Raw genomic sequence first — 18,250 nt, 5'->3', positions numbered from 1 at the left:
GTGAGATGCTACATGTTATATATGGCCCGTTTAAAAAGAAAATTATATGTCCCTGGTTTCGGTAGCACTTGCTATTAACTCATTCACAAATATAACTCAGAGAGTTTATTCAGCACTTTCATTTTTGTTGTCTTATTCGCATTAATTTCAGGCACGTGTTCACATTTGTTTCTATATATTTCCTATATATGGCGGCTACGATCGTGTTCAACCTGTGACGTCACAGGTCAGAGGTCACCAAAACGAGGCATTCGAGACAAATCGCAATTACTCGGTAATGGGTCGGCCGATTTTGATGCGGTTTTCTGCATTCTTGTTTATTAATCAATACGTTCAGGGTGCAGTTTAATACACGTGGATTTGTCGGTTCGGACACGAGGCGTGTAGAGTTAAGGCATTGCGAGGTTCGGCGTCGTACAGTGAGGATGTTGTCAATTTGATTAATTTTTTTGTGGATTGCTTCAACCTCCTAGCCCTTTGGCTTTATTTTTTATAAGTATGTACATTGGTTCAATTTGCTAGTGGTAAGGTTCAATCATCACACTCTGAAAGTAATGGCCTCAGTAAATTGCTATACATATACTTTTCTCTTGTTGAGGTATCGCATGCCATCGAATACGGGTTCCATGCTACATAGCAGATCGTGACGAATACGGGTTCCATGCTACATAGCAGATCGTGACGAATACGGGTTCCATGCTACATAGCAGATCGTGACGAATACGGGTTCCATGATACATAGCAGGCGGTAATACCTGCAATAGAGAGTATATGTCTAGTATTACATTTAGAAAGAACAAGAAATATCTTTAAAAAAGATAAACGGCATAGTTTTAATGCTGGTGGTTATAATGTAAAACTGCTTGTAAAAATGCATTAGCAAACCAGAGACATATATGTGATATATGTCTCTGAACAAACTAATCAATAAATGCGTTTCAGCACGGATAACAAAATTAATTCAGCTTGAAACATTTTTGGTGATAATAAGTCTGCATTTGAATCAGGAATATGATTTTATTAATGTGTCATTTGAATAGATACATCCACTTTTATTTCGTCTTTAACTGCATGTCTGCATTTTGCATTTATCGCTACATTGACCAATCACATACTTCATCTTGACCAGTAACGCCACCTGTCGCGTCATATCCGGGGCCAAAAGAAAATTATACGGCTATGCCGAAAAAGTACAAGTAAAAGTCCTTTAAAGTGTTATATTTTACAAAGTTCGGGTAGTCAGAGACTTAATATATATACTTAATTAGTATATAGATCTCCTGGGTAGTGTGACGGTTACGTTATGTTTGTACGGTAATAATACAATCTACAAGTGACATACCAGTTTCACCGAGTTATTTTAACTCTACGATTTCAATAAATTCGAAGTAGGCCAATGTCGAATGCGTTTTTATCGATAGATGGTGCAGTTGTACGTAAAATTATTTCTCCCCTGAAATACGAAACTACAAACGACTAGCTCCAGAGGAAGAAGGTCAAAGTTGAGAGAAGGCGGGTGTTCGTAAACAAAAAAGACGGCTAGGTTTTGACGATTTGTATCAGCCTTATCTGGAGGTTTAGTCAAGGTATATCGATATAGGTATAGACAGGTTTGACTGTATATCAATAGACGATGTAGGTATGGTGACTTATTACGGCCATCTGATGCCAACACGGCAATATGAACAAGTTGTTTAACCTAGGTCACTGTGGTCAGAGACCTATAGTATATACTATAGGACTCTGCTGTGGTATAACTTTAAAAATATGCCATGATTATTTTTGTAAGTTTAGCGTCCAGAACAACGCCATTCTGAAAATTATATTTAAATGCTCTATTGTTTTTAGCGTACATTGCCTATCTCTCATAATGTCACTGTATTTTCATGCCGTGGTCGAAGTGTGTATTAAGTTTATAAAGAACCGGGCTTTATTAACACAATGGTAGCCTCTTCGATTGACCCCAAAAACAGCATTGTCAACAAAATGGGGGTTTTGTTTTTTGCCCAAAACTGGGCGTTATAATTAGCACAATGGGCTTTCAAGTAACTGAATGCAAGTGGGCAACAAAAAAACGTAAAAAATACGTAAAATAGTTAAATAGTTATTCATTACAACTAAAACTAACGTTCTAGTAATTATTATTATTTATCCTGCAACTGCCACCACATTGTCGGAATACACCCACCATATATATTTTTGCTGTATACGGCAGTGACGGAAAACAGCTGTATTTTGGAATCTTAGCATGTGCATCAATTCGACTGACCGACTTCAAAGTGAAACGTTTAAAAGGCAAACATATTTCTGTCATTTTTGACACCGTTTCACTTCAAAATGATTATTTTTGATGATCATTTTTCTATTGTTGCAGGATGAATAGAAAACATGGTCAGTGTCTATAAGCTGTATTTTTGGCTCGCCACTTTTGTCTTTCTTGACCCTCGCCAAAATACAGCTTATATTTAAGACACTGACCATGTATTCTCTATACATATATCAATGAAATCACCCTCCTGATTACCTCCCATAGCGGACGTAAAACGTAAAAAAAACAATGTCAAAATCACATTAAAATTGTTAATTTCACAAGTTATGTGGCAAAGTCTAATTGAATAATCAGAAGTTTTCATCAAATAGAAGTTACATTTTTAAATATAACTGACTTTGGCATGGAAAAAGGGCTACTGAACCAGACACATATATATACTACTGTATGTGAAATAATTCTGCGAAAACAAAGAGATGACTATATCACACATGATATAACTTTCTTTAGACATTTACCTTAGCCAGCGTTAATTTCCATGTCACCCCTGTGCCCATGTCTATAGTATCTGGTTATTTGAGTGTTTTCTAACTGAGGCCTTTTTATGAGGTCTTTTTGGGGCCGTTAATGGACCCACTTCCCAATTAAATTTATTTCATATTTCAGCCAAATTCCCAAACTTTGCAGTTTACACCTGAAAAATCTTTCCCAATTCACTAATTTTCTTCCCAAAATGAGACGGAAAGGTCCCATCCCAAACAAGTGAGAAAAAGCCCTGTACTTGATTACTTTCCATCTCCTATTCACTACAGGTGAACTTATTTTGCGTCAAAAAACACTTTTGTTTTCCCCGAGTGGAATACAATCTAACATCTCAGCTGTTTCCTGACCGAAACACTCGTAATATTCCGTAATAAGGTGGGGCAAAAGTGTGACTGGTGAACCGTGGCGACTTGTATTTATTTTATAACTGTATGAGTTTGAAACTAATTACACTGTAACTATATGTTTAGAAGTGTTCATTTCAAATTACCAAAATGGCTATAACCTAAATGAGTTTGGGTACACATAAACAATTTTTTTCATAATTCTCTTATAGGCCTATTTACAACTTTTTGCTGTAAAAACACAAGTATATATTTTGTACTGAAGGGACAGTCGCTAAATGTAAGAAACATGTTAAACACTTCTAATGATAAAGAAAAAATCATTCTGATATCATTTTGATAAGAATTATTTAACAATTCACAACATATACAGTATATACAAAATATAGTAATTGAAAGAAAAATTACTTCCATGCACATTAATAAAATAATATGCAGTCATGCGTATTGTATATATATCTAGTATGTACATGTATGTGTTCATGTTTTATTTTGCTTAAGATTTATAAAGATTGTGAAATGAAATATTTGAGAGAATATAACTTAAACCATGAATACTAAAAAACAAGCACTTAAAAAACAAATATGTAATATCATTGTAAAATGATGAATATCTTCCTTTTTGATTTTCAGTAAGAATGTCCCATCAAAATGTGTTAGACAAGCAGCCTCAGCACTGATAATCGCTGGACCAGAGGCAGAAACTGGTAGTGAGAACTAATCCACCTACAAATTCAGATGATTGTGAAATGTCGGTCCAAGCTGTAGTAAGGAATGTTCCATATGCCAGATCTAGATCAGGAAACAGCTACATGGTACGCAGAGCTACAAAACAAAGAGGCCAGCCATTTACAGGTATAACAGTAGTATCCTCAGCTGAAAATGCCACAAAATTGTGTTAGTGTCAATATTCTCGCCAACAACACTAACCTTGGGTAAGCACTGTGCTATATGTAATGTGACCTATCCAGAGGGACTTGTAGCTTTGTAAATTTGAGTTCCGTGACAAGATTGATAAAAGTTCCATATTCAAACGTCCATACATATATATCACTCTCAATACCTGAATTCTAGCATGGTGCCATTTCATTATGCTTGGCTAGAACATGAAGCATTGCCTTCCAATCAGTTTGAAACTTTTTTCACATAAAAAAAACTGATGAACATTAAAAAGATTGACCAACACGACAGATCAGAATCTATTTTTAGCTCACCCGGTCCAAAGGACCAATGTGAGCTTGTGCCAAGTTGTGGCATCTGACGTCCGCCTGTCTGTCTGTCTGTCAACAATACATTGTGAACACAATAACAGGAGTAAATATCAACAAGTTTTATGAAAATTTGTATTCAGCCATGCATCAACAAAATCTGGATTTGAAACTGGGAATTATTTGACAGAAACTTACAGAGTTATTTGACTTTGTATATAATGTTATTGGACCTTGTGAACACAATAACTTGAGTAAATATTAACTAGGTTTGATGAAATTTTGTGTGCAGCCTTACAACAATACATGTAGCTCGGGGAGGTAACTTTAACTTACAGAGTTATTGGCCTTTGTTATAATATTATTATCAACAGTCTTTTCACTCACCTGGCCCATCAACATTTCTTTTAAATCTTCTCCTGAATGCCAGAGGGTGGAGTGCTCCTGAACAACTGAATGAATTTTGATGAAATTTGGAGGATAAGGGAGCCCAATAACTTGAATTAGAGTATTTTGCCAAAACTACTGAAATATCTAGGTGAGCGATGCAGGTCCTCAGTGCCTCTTGTTCTGCTGCACCACACAAAAAATGTCCTCAGATGTGGTAGTATATATTAATGTTAATTGAAAACCAATGCTAACTTTTTTGTCCTGTAATATGTAATGTCATAGGCCCTTTGGATTTATAGCCGATATATCTAAAATACATGGGTTTTTTTTGTCGTACACTTAGTGGGTGGCTGAAACATCCAAAATGGTGTATGAAGAATGCATGGACTAAAACTGCTCTTCCACTATCACCGCTGATAGACCTCATTAAAATTTGTCCATTAGTGAAGTAAGTGTTGTTATGTTAAGACTCTCAGAAATACAAAATTGACATGGAGGGAGCATGTTTGAAATATTTATGTTTGAAATGAAGTATGAGAACATTAGCCTAGAACATTTCTTGTGCTTGGTTCAAACATTACATTTTAGTCAAATTTAAATTTGCTCAACTCTTTTTATTACACATATGAAATATACCTATTTCCCCTACATCAATATTGAGTGTCAATCAAAGGTCAACATGATCGGTTACGCTGGTGGGTTTATAACTGGAGGTCTTTAAAACTATCTTTATTGGGACACTGCATGTTGTCATTTTTTTCAATTGTTGGTGTTACTTAAATAGTTTTGATACTGTTAATGAAAATTTATGCATTTTCGTGACATGTATTGTATTGGATGTCAGCCGTGTAGCATCTTTAATGTCTAAAACTGTCAATGAAAATTTTAATGTCATTTCTCTTCAATACAGGTAATATGTGGCCGATTATCTCCCTTACATTGATTGATGTTAGGATATATGTACAATGTACATGCCTAGCGCCAGAAACTGCCCAACAACCTGAAACTTAAACACTTCTGCTCAGATGATGTTCTTGGTAAAGTAAGATGGAAGTTGTCTATGAAGGTATGGAATACTTTTCAATGAAATTAGATGTTTCAATCAAACTTCAGTAGAATTTAATTGTGATCTCGGTCAAGTGTGAGGGTGTTTTTAGCTATTATTTATGGCCATGTTTCTCTGGCTGATTTCCATTAAACTTTACGTGCGAGGGTTATTTTCTCATGCCAGATTTATTATGGAAAATGTTTTAATGAATAACTTAATTGAGTTGAAAATTTGAATTTGATTTTTTTTTCAATTGATTATTATTAATTGTTTAGGGGACACAGTTTGTGTGAGATGAGCCAATTCTTATATTAGTTGCTTTCAAAATACCTACACCTTGATTCAAATTTTAAAATTGAGGATTACTTTTAACTTCACACATACAAGATACATGTGTAGCAGGAGAAAGGGAAAATGTAGCAGCCAGATCAGAGTTCGACCCCGGGACCCTCCAAACTCTAGACAGACACTCTACCAACTTAGCTACTTGGTCACCGATGATCTACCCAGTCCAGTGCTGCTACATTCCTCCCTCCTTTATCCCCTTGCTTAGTATACTCCCAATGCTTTAACCATTAGTGTTGGCAAGGTCAGGAATTATGTAACAGGAGAATGAGAAAATGAAGCAGCCAGAACGGAGTTTGAACCGGGGACCCTCTGAACTCTAGATGGACACTTTACTAACTGAGCTACTTGGTCACCGATGATTGACCTAGTTCAGTTCCGCTGCATATGTATAAGAAAATTCTGTGCTTATCCAAGAAAATGACATTTGAAGAATTTGTAAGGGACCACAGACCAGGAATAGGAGATATGGAATTTTATCTTACAAACCCCCGGTTGATTTAAGGTGGAAAAAGAAACATACACATAGACTTTCTTGATTCATTCAAAACTGTCTCTGCTAATTTTTCTGCCATTTCTATTCAATTCAGGTGATCCTGTGAATGATTGTCTCCCTTACATTGATTGACGGTGGGATCTACATGGAAGTCCAGAAAATGCCCAACATGCTGTTTGATATTTAAAAAGTTTGTCGCTCAGATGTAGTTCTTAGTCAGGTAACACAGAAGTTGTGTATGAAAGCTATGGATATTTTTTTTATGAATTTCAATGTATTAATGAAACTTGTAGTAAAATTAATTGTGGTTTCAGTCCAGGGGCCGCGGTGGCCGAGTGGTTAAGGAGTCCCAACACTTTATTACTAGCCCTCCACCTCTGGGTTGGGAGTTCGAAACCTGGTACTAACTGTAGGTCCTGGTTTTCTCGGGGTACTCAGGCTTTCCTCCACCTCCAAAACCAGGCATGTCCTTAAATGACCCTGGCTGTTAATAAGACGTTAAACACAATAAACCAAACCAAACGTTTCAGTCCTAACATAGGGGCCAAAAATAACATGTTTTTAGCTATTATTTATGAACATGCATTCTTTTCAAATCATCCTGAGTCATGGTCCGTCAGTTGTCTGTCAGTCCGTCCATCTGTCTGTAAATAATCCTTGTTATAACTATTTCTTTAAAATATTGGAGAGATATTCCTCAAACTTCATGTATGGACATTTGGCCTGGAAGGATATTCTTCAAATTTCATGTATTGATGTTTGGCCATGTTGAAATTGAGAATTGAAGTTTGTTATCTTTATTCCTTGAAAAGTACTGGAGGGATATTCCTCAAACTTCATGTGTAGGTTCCCCTTGGTACCTAGATTGCTAAATTTATTTTCGTTTTTGATCAGGAAATCAAAATGGCAGACAGGTGCGAATTGAAGTTTGTAATTGCTATTTCTCGAAAAGAATTGAAGGTATGCTTCTCAAACTTCACGTGTAGGTTCCACTTGTTCTTGCATGTTATCGGATTATTAAGAGGAAAAAAGAAGAAAGAAGGGAACAGTAGAGAGAAGATGAGTCTGACATACAGAACCAATAAAGATCATTGAATGTTAGGCGCCAACATCCTTCTGGGCTCTCTTGTTTATTTGTGATAAATGTTTTGGAAAAGTAAAAAAAAACTTTAGTGAATTTAAGAAAGTGTGTATGAAACTTGTCAAAGTCATTGTCAGAATAAAATGAGGTGTATCAACACGGAAATCAAGAGACGAGTCATAAAATGTAGTAAACAGTTTGAGGGTTAGAAATGTAGGTTCAACCTTTAAATTCTTTTTGGAGCTGATAGGGAAATAAGAAAAAGGTGGAAATGTCCGAGATCAAGGTTTCGGGAAAATAAACAGGACTTTCTTATTGAAATAAGAAGTCGGATACAGTTCTTAAGGAAAAACATCCAGTGACACTCATGTCCAGAGATTTATTTAATGACATTGCTACAGAAATTCAAGGAAAGGTGCCAATTGTATACATGTTATATGGGGTCTCAGTGACCGAGTGGTTAACGTGTCCCGACACTTTAACACTAGCCCTCCACCTCTTGGTTGTGGGTTTGAAACCTACATGTGGCAGTTGCCAGGTACTGACCATATAAGGCTGGTGGTTTTTCACCGGGTACTCCGGCTTTCCTCCACCTCCAAACCTGGCACGTCCTTAAATGACCCTGGTTGTTAATAGGACGTTAAACAAAAACAAACCAAACCAAAAACAAACATGTTTAATTTGGTGTTAATAATTTGTGGGGAAGACGGATCTGAACTACCTGATATTAACTTTCACCTTCATCCTTTAGATCACCATTGGGACCGTGTATAGTTGGGGATGCCAGGAACAAGTAATCATCCGGTGTTCATCCTACATATCTCAAAAATGTTTTAACACCAAATGCATGTGTACTGCACTTTTTGTATTTCATTTCTCATATTAGTTATTATGTCATATGTATAAATCAAAGTTGTTGCTAAATGTTCTGAACATTGTTTCATTACCTTGATTTTCTGTTGATTTTTCGTTTTACAGTGCCAAACCCCAAGAGATAATACTCCACTTTCGTGGAGTTCTGCGAAGTGGTCACTAGTCTGAGCTAGTAAGGTGACCTTATACTCTCTACTTTATCACTACACCCCCTTCATAAAGCCTTTGCCCCAAAGACAACTACAACCAAGGTTGTTTAGCTCCATGGAAGCCTCTCAATCTCCTATAGCTTTCACTTAGAGAGGTCAACAGTACCAAATGTAAGAGGAGGGCAATTAACATGGCCAGACCGAGGTCTCAAATCTGGAACTCAAAACACTCGACGGATGCTCTACCAATTCACCTACCTGGTCGCTGATGATCGAACCAGTCCAGTTCCACTACAAAAAAATTACTCCCTTTCACTTCATCTCTGGCCTGCTTTATCAAGTTACTTCAATAGCCATGAAGAGATCATCTATTGTGGAGAAGCTGTTGAAACAACTTTGTGACTCGGAGGTTAAACTGTATTTTATGTTCATTGAATTAATTTTGACATCATTGAATGAATTCTTTCAGGTGAGCAAGACCATTAATTTTATATTCGTCAGTTGTAAAATACATCAAAATATGTTTATGAATTAATTTTACTGAACCCATGTGCTTGATTCCATTTCTTTGTGAACTATTTTTTGTTTGTAATTAATGTTTCAGGCTGATGTTGAAATAACCAGAGTGCAAGTATTTTAGGAAATGCCACTTAAAAACCGGACTCCCAGTAGTCAATCCTTGACAGGTTTGAGGTAATAATGACAAAGGCATTGTATTTGAGTGGACAAGGGGTCACAAAGGTATCAATATAGTGCTGTTGAGAACATTTCTAAGTGTTTTCTCAAAGGAGAAATTAATTCCTGGTATGAGAACTGGCAAAAAAAACCAGTAAAGCCAATTTTGAATAAACAAAAAACTCAGTTTTGTTGAGAAAGTGTCAGAAGTCAAGGATTCTGAATACTGACATTTTCAACAAGAAATTTGATAAAAATGGAATGAAAGAATACAAAGGGGGGCACCCGTGGAAATGATATAAGTAACTTAGGATTTTCATAAATTGACAAGTTTTGTGTTAAGTACTACTTAGTCTACAAGAATGACATTGCAGAATTTTAATTTTACAGTTTAATCTTGAAAGTATGGAAATTAATAACTTTTCACAAATCTAAAAAAGTTTATTTCATTTATCAATTAAATTGAAAGATGATATGTTTATATGACATCAGATAGAAACAGTCAGAATTGTTCTTTTGAAATAGAAATACTGCACAAACCTCTCTGTTTAAAGCTGACCTTTCTCAGATCTGCTCAGGAATAGTACAGTCAATGAGCAGTTCATGAACAGTTCATGAATAGTTCATGAATGTTCATGAAATTTTCACGGGGGCTGTCAGTTCTAGAACTGAGAAACAATTCTTCCTAAAGTAAATTGTTCGAAGTTACATTTTACATTTATGCTAGAACAGGTTTTTTGAAATTCTTGAACAGTTCAAGACTTTTTCACAGGGTAAGCCATCAGAGTCGAATTGCAAACAATGGGGTAATCACAAAGTGGTGTATAAAATGTTTTTGTCACGTTAGAGGGGTCGCCTGGCATAAAATGATGGACACAGGTATATATTGGATCATCTTCTTTTATACTATCTCGGGCTTACAACAACAAAATCAACTTCCAGTAACAACTGTAATGGGTTCAAAAGATGTGCCTGTATAGGGTTGGCCAAAGTGTTCACTGGGCGCGATACTGCTGCTGTGTTAGGGCCTTTATTCTGTCTAAAGCCGTGTGCTTCACCAGTCTTTGCAGCATGTATTTCTATAGAATGGTCCAAGTCTACAATAGTGTCACATGGAAACAACGTCAAATGTTCATTATTATATACATATATCATTTGGGACAAGAAAAATAAAATTTAATTCAAGTCAGTTTATAAATTTCATGATAAAACAATTATTTACATCAAAATCCCAAACAAGCACAAATTAAGTACACATTTTCAAATACAAAATCCATCTCAAAACAGTTTTTTATCAGTTTTTTTTAGCACAGTCTGTTTTCAGCACATATACTAATCTCCAGGTTTATATGTAACTGGGAACACATGCTTTGGCGTGCATGTGATACCGTCTGATTTTGTGATATTGAAAAAACACGGCCTACAGTCAGTACCTGGCAACTGCCCCATGTAGGTTTCGAACTTGCAACCCAGAGGTGGAGGGCTAGTGTTAAAGTGTCAGGACATGATAACTACTTGGCCACCGTGGCCCCTCATTTGAACATGAGTTGCCGTTGACGTTGCTAATGATATTACTGTCTCTTTCACAGGTATGTGATAGGATTGACAACAATTGAGCCACTCACCACAGGACTGCTGACAGCCTGTAACCTCAGCACTGTAGAGTCCGCTATACCAAAGTTACACAGATGAACAGCAGTGTGGATCCTGGCCGGGAAGTTATGGTAACAGGTCATTATCTTTGGGTTTGTTTTCTAAGATTGTAAGATTCTGATTTCTGAGTGCTTGTTAGTAGTTTGGTGCTCTCAAGACACTGTGCTGAGGTGAGCACACATTGTTTCAAGTGATGACCATCTTCAGCACTGAGACATAGCACTGTCCCCTGTGGGAGGAATGTCTTATTCCAGTGGTTGTCTGGTAATCCTTGACACCAATAACTTTACTCAGCACACATTTCTCCACACTTTGTAGCACTTTATCATGGCCCCTCTGACAGTGTTCTTCTTTATCTGTTCTATGTTACCCAAGATATTGTCACACAACTAAATTACAACTTTTAGTTTCAACCTTAACTTTGTAGAAAAAAAATTGTGTAAGTGTTGATACCGGTGAATTGCCACCACTTTACAGATCTCAGTACCAGGTGTCCTCAACAACAAAGACTTTGCCAGAGTTACTGGAGCCAACACTGATTTCAAGGATCATGTTTGTAATCTGGTCGATATTGTTGATGAGCTATATTTCAAAATCAAATATTTATCAGAATATACCTTAAGTTTAAACTGATTGGTATGTGGTGAAGTTTAATAAGTTTTCACTTCTTTTCCAGATGTCCATACCAGTATCTATCCTGTGTGATGTCCATACCAGTATCTATCCTGTGTGATGTCCATACCAGTATCTATCCTGTGTGATGTCCATACCAGTATCTATCCTGTGTGATGTCCATACCAGTATCTATCCTGTGTGATGTCCATACCAGTATCTATCCTGTGTGATGTCCATACCAGTATCTATCCTGTGTGATGTCATACCAGTATCTATCCTGTGTGATGTCCATACCAGTATCTATCCTGTGTGATGTCCATACCAGTATCTATCCTGTGTGATGTCCATACCAGTATCTATCCTGTGTGATGTCCATACCAGTATCTATCCTGTGTGATGTCCATACCAGTATCTATCCTGTGTGATGTCCATACCAGTATCTATCCTGTGTGATGTCCATACCAGTATCTATCCTGTGTGATGTCCATACCAGTATCTATCCTGTGTGATGTCCATACCAGTATCTATCCTGTGTGATGTCCATACCAGTATCTATCCTGTGTGATGTCCATACCAGTATCTATCCTGTGTGATGTCCATACCAGTATCTATCCTGTGTGATGTCCATACCAGTATCTATCCTGTGTGATGTCCATACCAGTATCTATCCTGTGTGATGTCCATACCAGTATCTATCCTGTGTGATGTCCATACCAGTATCTATCCTGTGTGATGTCCATACCAGTATCTATCCTGTGTGATGTCCATACCAGTATCTATCCTGTGTGATGTCCATACCAGTATCTATCCTGTGTGATGTCCATACCAGTATCTATCCTGTGTGATGTCCATACCAGTATCTATCCTGTGTGATGTCCATACCAGTATCTATCCTGTGTGATGTCCATACCAGTATCTATCCTGTGTGATGTCATACCAGTATCTATCCTGTGTGATGTCCATACCAGTATCTATCCTGTGTGATGTCCATACCAGTATCTATCCTGTGTGATGTCCATACCAGTATCTATCCTGTGTGATGTCATACCAGTATCTATCCTGTGTGATGTCCATACCAGTATCTATCCTGTGTGATGTCCATACCAGTATCTATCCTGTTTGATGTCCATACCAGTATCTATCCTGTGTGATGTCCATACCACTATCTATCCTGTGTGATGTCCATACCAGTATCTATCCTGTGTGATGTCCATACCAGTATCTATCCTGTGTGATGTCCATACCAGTATCTATCCTGTGTGATGTCCATACCAGTATATCCTGTGTGATGTCCATACCAGTATCTATCCCTGTGTGATGTCCATACCAGTATCTATCCTGTGTGATGTCCATACCAGTATCTATCCTGTGTGATGTCCATACCAGTATATATCCTGTGTGATGTCCATACCAGTATCTATCCTGTGTGATGTCCATACCAGTATCTATCCTGTGTGATGTCCATACCAGATCTATCCTGTGTGATGTCCCATACCAGTATCTATCCTGTGTGATGTCCCATACCAGTATCTATCCTGTGTGATGTCCATACCAGTATCTATCCTGTGTGATGTCCATACCAGTATCTATCCTGTGTGATGTCCATACCAGTATCTATCCTGTGTGATGTCCATACCAGTATCTATCCTGTGTGATGTCCATACCAGTATCTATCCTGTGTGATGTCCATACCAGTATCTATCCTGTGTGATGTCCATACCAGTATCTATCCTGTGTGATGTCCATACCAGTATCTATCCTGTGTGATGTCCATACCAGTATCTATCCTGTGTGATGTCCATACCAGTATCTATCCTGTGTGATGTCCATACCAGTATCTATCCTGTGTGATGTCCATACCAGTATCTATCCTGTGTGATGTCCATACCAGTATCTATCCTGTGTGATGTCCATACCAGTATCTATCCTGTGTGATGTCCATACCAGTATCTATCCTGTGTGATGTCCATACCAGTATCTATCCTGTGTGATGTCCATACCAGTATCTATCCTGTGTGATGTCCATACCAGTATCTATCCTGTGTGATGTCCATACCAGTATCTATCCTGTGTGATGTCCATACCAGTATCTATCCTGTGTGATGTCCATACCAGTATCTATCCTGTGTGATGTCCATACCAGTATCTATCCTGTGTGATGTCCATACCAGTATCTATCCTGTGTGATGTCCATACCAGTATCTATCCTGTGTGATGTCCATACCAGTATCTATCCTGTGTGATGTCCATACCAGTATCTATCCTGTGTGATGTCCATACCAGTATCTATCCTGTGTGATGTCCATACCAGTATCTATCCTGTGTGATGTCCATGCCAGTATCTATCCTGCCTGATGTTCATCCAAAACAAGAACTCACAACAATAGAAAATATGTAGTTTTAGTCCCCTAAAGGTGACACCCAGGAGGATTATAGCTTCCCTCTCTGTCTGTATATGTACATAACGTACGTAACACCAAAGTTTGTCAGCCCTCTAGTGGCTTCATTCAAATTATTTACACAATTACAAACGACTAATTTAGTGTTTTTGGTCAAAGTCAAGGGCTCTGTTACTATTTTCAGAATATACTTGTATCTTTACATACCCCACAAACTACAAGTTTTATAACCTGAGATAAAAGTCTGGAGTTATTTCCCTTTATATGGTTTGTCTTCACTTGAAAGTGGAAGAATTAAAATTGAAAAATTAGATATTTTTTCTAACAATTCCATAACTAGTTTATTAACAATGGTAATTCTGGCATTTTCTATCTTCTTTGAATGCTTTTCAATGAACACTTTGTGTAAATGTTTTCAAAACAGTATAAGATATTGAAGAAAAATCCTTTGTACTCTTCGAGTTGGATTCAAATTTCAAAACACAGTCACAAAGGAATATCATGTAGACCAACACTCTAATTAAATCTGTTTTATGAATATTTCTAGATTTTTATGCAGATCATCAGGGCTCAAAAACATTACAGGAAAGTAAAGAAACACTTGTTTATTAATTAATCTTATCTTTCAAATTTTTACTTTTCAAAAAGGTACCAAAATGTTAAATGAATCAGAGGAATGGATCCAACTCAGTCCTTTTGGTTAGTAATTTCTCCAAACATTTCCTGTTGATATTTATTTCATGAATGTGTGAATTTTATACATATATACAGAACGTGAGTTGGAAATTTGTTCCAAGTTCCTGCTCACAGTATCACTGGGTTTAATACCATACATTCCAATAATTCATTCTGGTAAAACACGAAATCATCTGAAGATTTTAAACCAGTTTTAATTCACACATACTTATCTTGTTTTGTTACTGTTTTTTTGTAAAACTAAGCTCAGTATAGTTGGTTATGATCAGATTATGAAGTTGCTGCTATAACCTAGCTAGCATATATCTGAAGTCAATAAAAGAAAGAAAATTGTTCCAACATTCTAAACAGTTCAATTTGCATTCAATTTAAATACATACATGCTCATCTTCACTTTTTATTGTTTTTTTCTGTTTACAGAATTCACAATACAATGTGATTAGATCCTCAAAAGGCACGCCAATCTTCCTTCTATTGAATCTTCAGCAGTTCCAGTTTCTCAATATTTTAGGAAAAGGAGCAACAAGATCAGCCTATTTAGCCATGGGAAACAACACCAGCCCAGCTGCTGTCGTGAATCCTACTTATTATATGTCAACATTAAGAGAAATGTTTCATCTATTCAACAAGTGTTCACTTGAAAACAATGGTCAAATATTGAGCAAGTTATGACAAAATGAATTCCAAAAAGTGGGTAGATTAGACTAAGTAGACATTTGCTTGTTTGGTAGAATATGAACACTGTCTCTAATGTGTAGCTAATTGATTATCAAGAGCAAATACGTGGATTTCATACTTGTGGTACTGTTGATTTCACAAAACACAAAACAGAGTCCACCAGACCTACCTTACTGAGATGTATTATTATGTTGGTACGGAAATCAGGTCGACATCAATGTATATTAAAAATGAAATAACTCGACCATGTGTTTAAGTTTTTTTTAGGTCATCTGACCCAAAGGGTCAGGATGACCTATAGTCATCTTGCTTCGTCCGTCGTCGTCCGCCGTGCGCCGTCCGTAAACTTTTTCTTTCAAAACGCTACTCCTCCTTAACGCTTGGGTGGAATACTTCCAAATTTGGTTTGAAGCATCATTGGGGGAGGGCAATCATATTTTATATAAATGAGGCTGGTCTGACCCCTGGGGCCAGAAGGGCGGGGCGCCGAAAAGGGAACTTAGGTGAATATTGTTATAAAATCCTACTCCTCCTTTACCCTTGGGTGGATTACAACTAAATTTGGTGTGAAACATCATTGGGGGAGGGCGGTCATATTTTATATAAATGAAGTTGGTGTGACCCCTGGGGCCTCAAAAGGGGAACTTTGATGAAATTTTGCTATAAAATCCTACTCCTCCTTAACCCTTTGGTGGATTTCAACCAGATATTGTGTGAAACATCATTTATTTAAATGAGGCTGGTGTGACCCCTAGGGCCTGAGGGGCGGGTCCCCAAATGGGGAACTTTGATGAAATTTTGCTATAAAATCCTACTCCTCCTTAACCCTTTAGTGGATTTCAACCAGATATGTTGTGAAACATCATTTGGGGAGTGCGGTCATATTTTATATAAATGAGGCTAGTGTGACCCCTGGGGCCTGAGGGGCGGGGCCCCAAATGGGGAACTTTGATGAAATTTTGCTATAAAATCCTACTCCTCCTTAACCCTTTAGTGGATTTCAACCAGATATGTTGTGAAACATCATTTGGGGAGGGCGGTCATATTTTATATAAATGAGGCTAGTGTGACCCCTGGGGCCAGAGATGCGGGGCCCCAAAAGGGCAACTTTGATGAAATTTTGCTTTAAAATACTACTCCTCCAAAACCCAAAAGTAGATTATTACAAAATTTGATGTGGAACATCGTTGGAGGAGGACAATCATATTTTATATAAACGAGGCTGGTCTGACCCCTAGGGCCAGAGGGGCCGCGCGGGCCTTAAATAGGGAACTTTGGTGGATATTTGCTATAAAATCCTACTCCTCCTTTACCCTTTGGTGGATTTCAACAAGATATGGTGTGAAACATCATTGGGGGAAGGTGATCATATTTTATATAAATTAGGCTGGTGTGGCCCCTGGGGCCAGAAGGGCAGGGCCCCAAAAGAGGAACTTTGATGAAATTTTGCTTTAAAATACTACTCCTCCTAACCCCCATAGTGAATTATTACCAAATTTGGTGTGAAACATCATTGGAGGAGGACAATCATATTTTATATAAATGAGGCTGGTTTGACCCCTAGGGCCAGAGGGGCAGGGCCCCAAAAGGGGAACTTTGGTGAATTTTTGCTATAAATCCTACTTCTCTCTAACCCTTGGGTGGATTAATACGAAATATGGTGTGAAACTTTGGTTTGTTTGTTTTTGTTTAACGTCCTATTAACAGCCAGGGTCATTTAAGGACGTGCCAGGTTTTGGAGGTGGAGGAAAGCCGAAGTACCCGGAGAAAAACCACCGGCCTACGGTCAGTACCTAGCAACTGCCCCACGTAGGTTTCGAACTCGCAACCCAGAGGTGGAGGGCTAGTGTTAAAGTGTCGGGACACCTTAACCACTCGGCCACCGCGGCCCCCTGTGTGAAACATCCTTTGGGAAGGGTGGTCATATTTTATATAAACGAGGCTAGTGTGACCCCTGGGGCCTGAGGGGCAGGGCCCCAAAAGGGGAACTTTGGTGAATATTTGCTGTTAAATCCTAATCCTCCCTAACCTTTTGGTGGATTACAACCTAATTTGATGTGAAACAGGTTTGACCCCTGGGGAAAAAAAGATGGGGCAAAAGGAGCGCTTAGGTTAAACATTTCTTTAAAATGCAATTCCTCCTTAATGCCTTAATTGATTACAACTATATTTAGTATGAAACATCATTGGGGAAAGGCAATCCTAATTGATATAAATGAGTCTTGTCTGACCCATTGGGACAGAGGGGCATGCCCCAAAAATGGGAACTTGGCTAAAATTTTGCTTTATGATGCTGCTCTTCCTGGAAAAGCTAAATGGATAAAAACCAAATTTGATCTAAAACATAACTGGCTGCAATAAATAATTTATGGTAATAATGCTGGATTGAGGGGTGTGTCCCTGCTGTAAGTGTAAGTGTTTGTCAGATGACCGTTAAGGCCCATGGGCCTCTTGTTTTAATCCTTGTGGTGATCGATGTACAGGTGATTAATACCAGAATCATTTCTTTTAAGGGTATATGCTACCTTATACAATATACCTAATATTTTAAAAACATTTTTAGGAAATTTTCCTTAAATTTTTTTATCGACAGTTACAGGAAAATGTTTTAAAACATTTTCAAGAGATATCATGATCAGTGTCAGAGGAACTCTTCTGGAACACACGAAATAAAAATGTCTTTGTAATTCTGTATTGGAGGAGGTTTGTTGGATACCATACATATTTGTGACGAGTTTTCAGAATTTTTTTCATTTGTCTTTACATATAATGATCTAAAGGTATATTA

The 18,250-nt window shown here is 37.6% G+C and overlaps 1 long non-coding RNA gene across 12 annotated transcripts; it reads left to right on the top strand.

Moving 5' to 3' along the window:
- Positions 1–1,459: 1,459 nt before the first annotated feature.
- LOC117344956 lies at positions 1,460–15,706 on the top strand. Of its 12 annotated transcripts, none has more exons than XR_004536309.1 (8): positions 1,460–1,586; positions 3,790–4,011; positions 5,665–5,820; positions 6,738–7,603; positions 8,703–9,439; positions 11,011–11,152; positions 14,737–14,787; positions 15,205–15,706. It is a non-coding gene; the product is annotated as an uncharacterized LOC117344956 (long non-coding RNA). The 12 variants fall into 12 exon arrangements; XR_004536311.1 differs by having other exon boundaries at positions 6,738–9,155; positions 9,351–9,439; XR_004536306.1 differs by having other exon boundaries at positions 6,738–9,215; positions 9,351–9,439.
- The last annotated feature ends 2,544 nt before the right edge of the window (positions 15,707–18,250 follow it).

This window comes from Pecten maximus, chromosome 16 (genome assembly GCF_902652985.1).
Source record: "Pecten maximus chromosome 16, xPecMax1.1, whole genome shotgun sequence".
NCBI lineage: Eukaryota > Metazoa > Mollusca > Bivalvia > Pectinida > Pectinidae > Pecten > Pecten maximus.
Note: the sequence above shows the minus strand (reverse complement) of the source record. Positions and strands in the feature narration are given on the sequence as shown.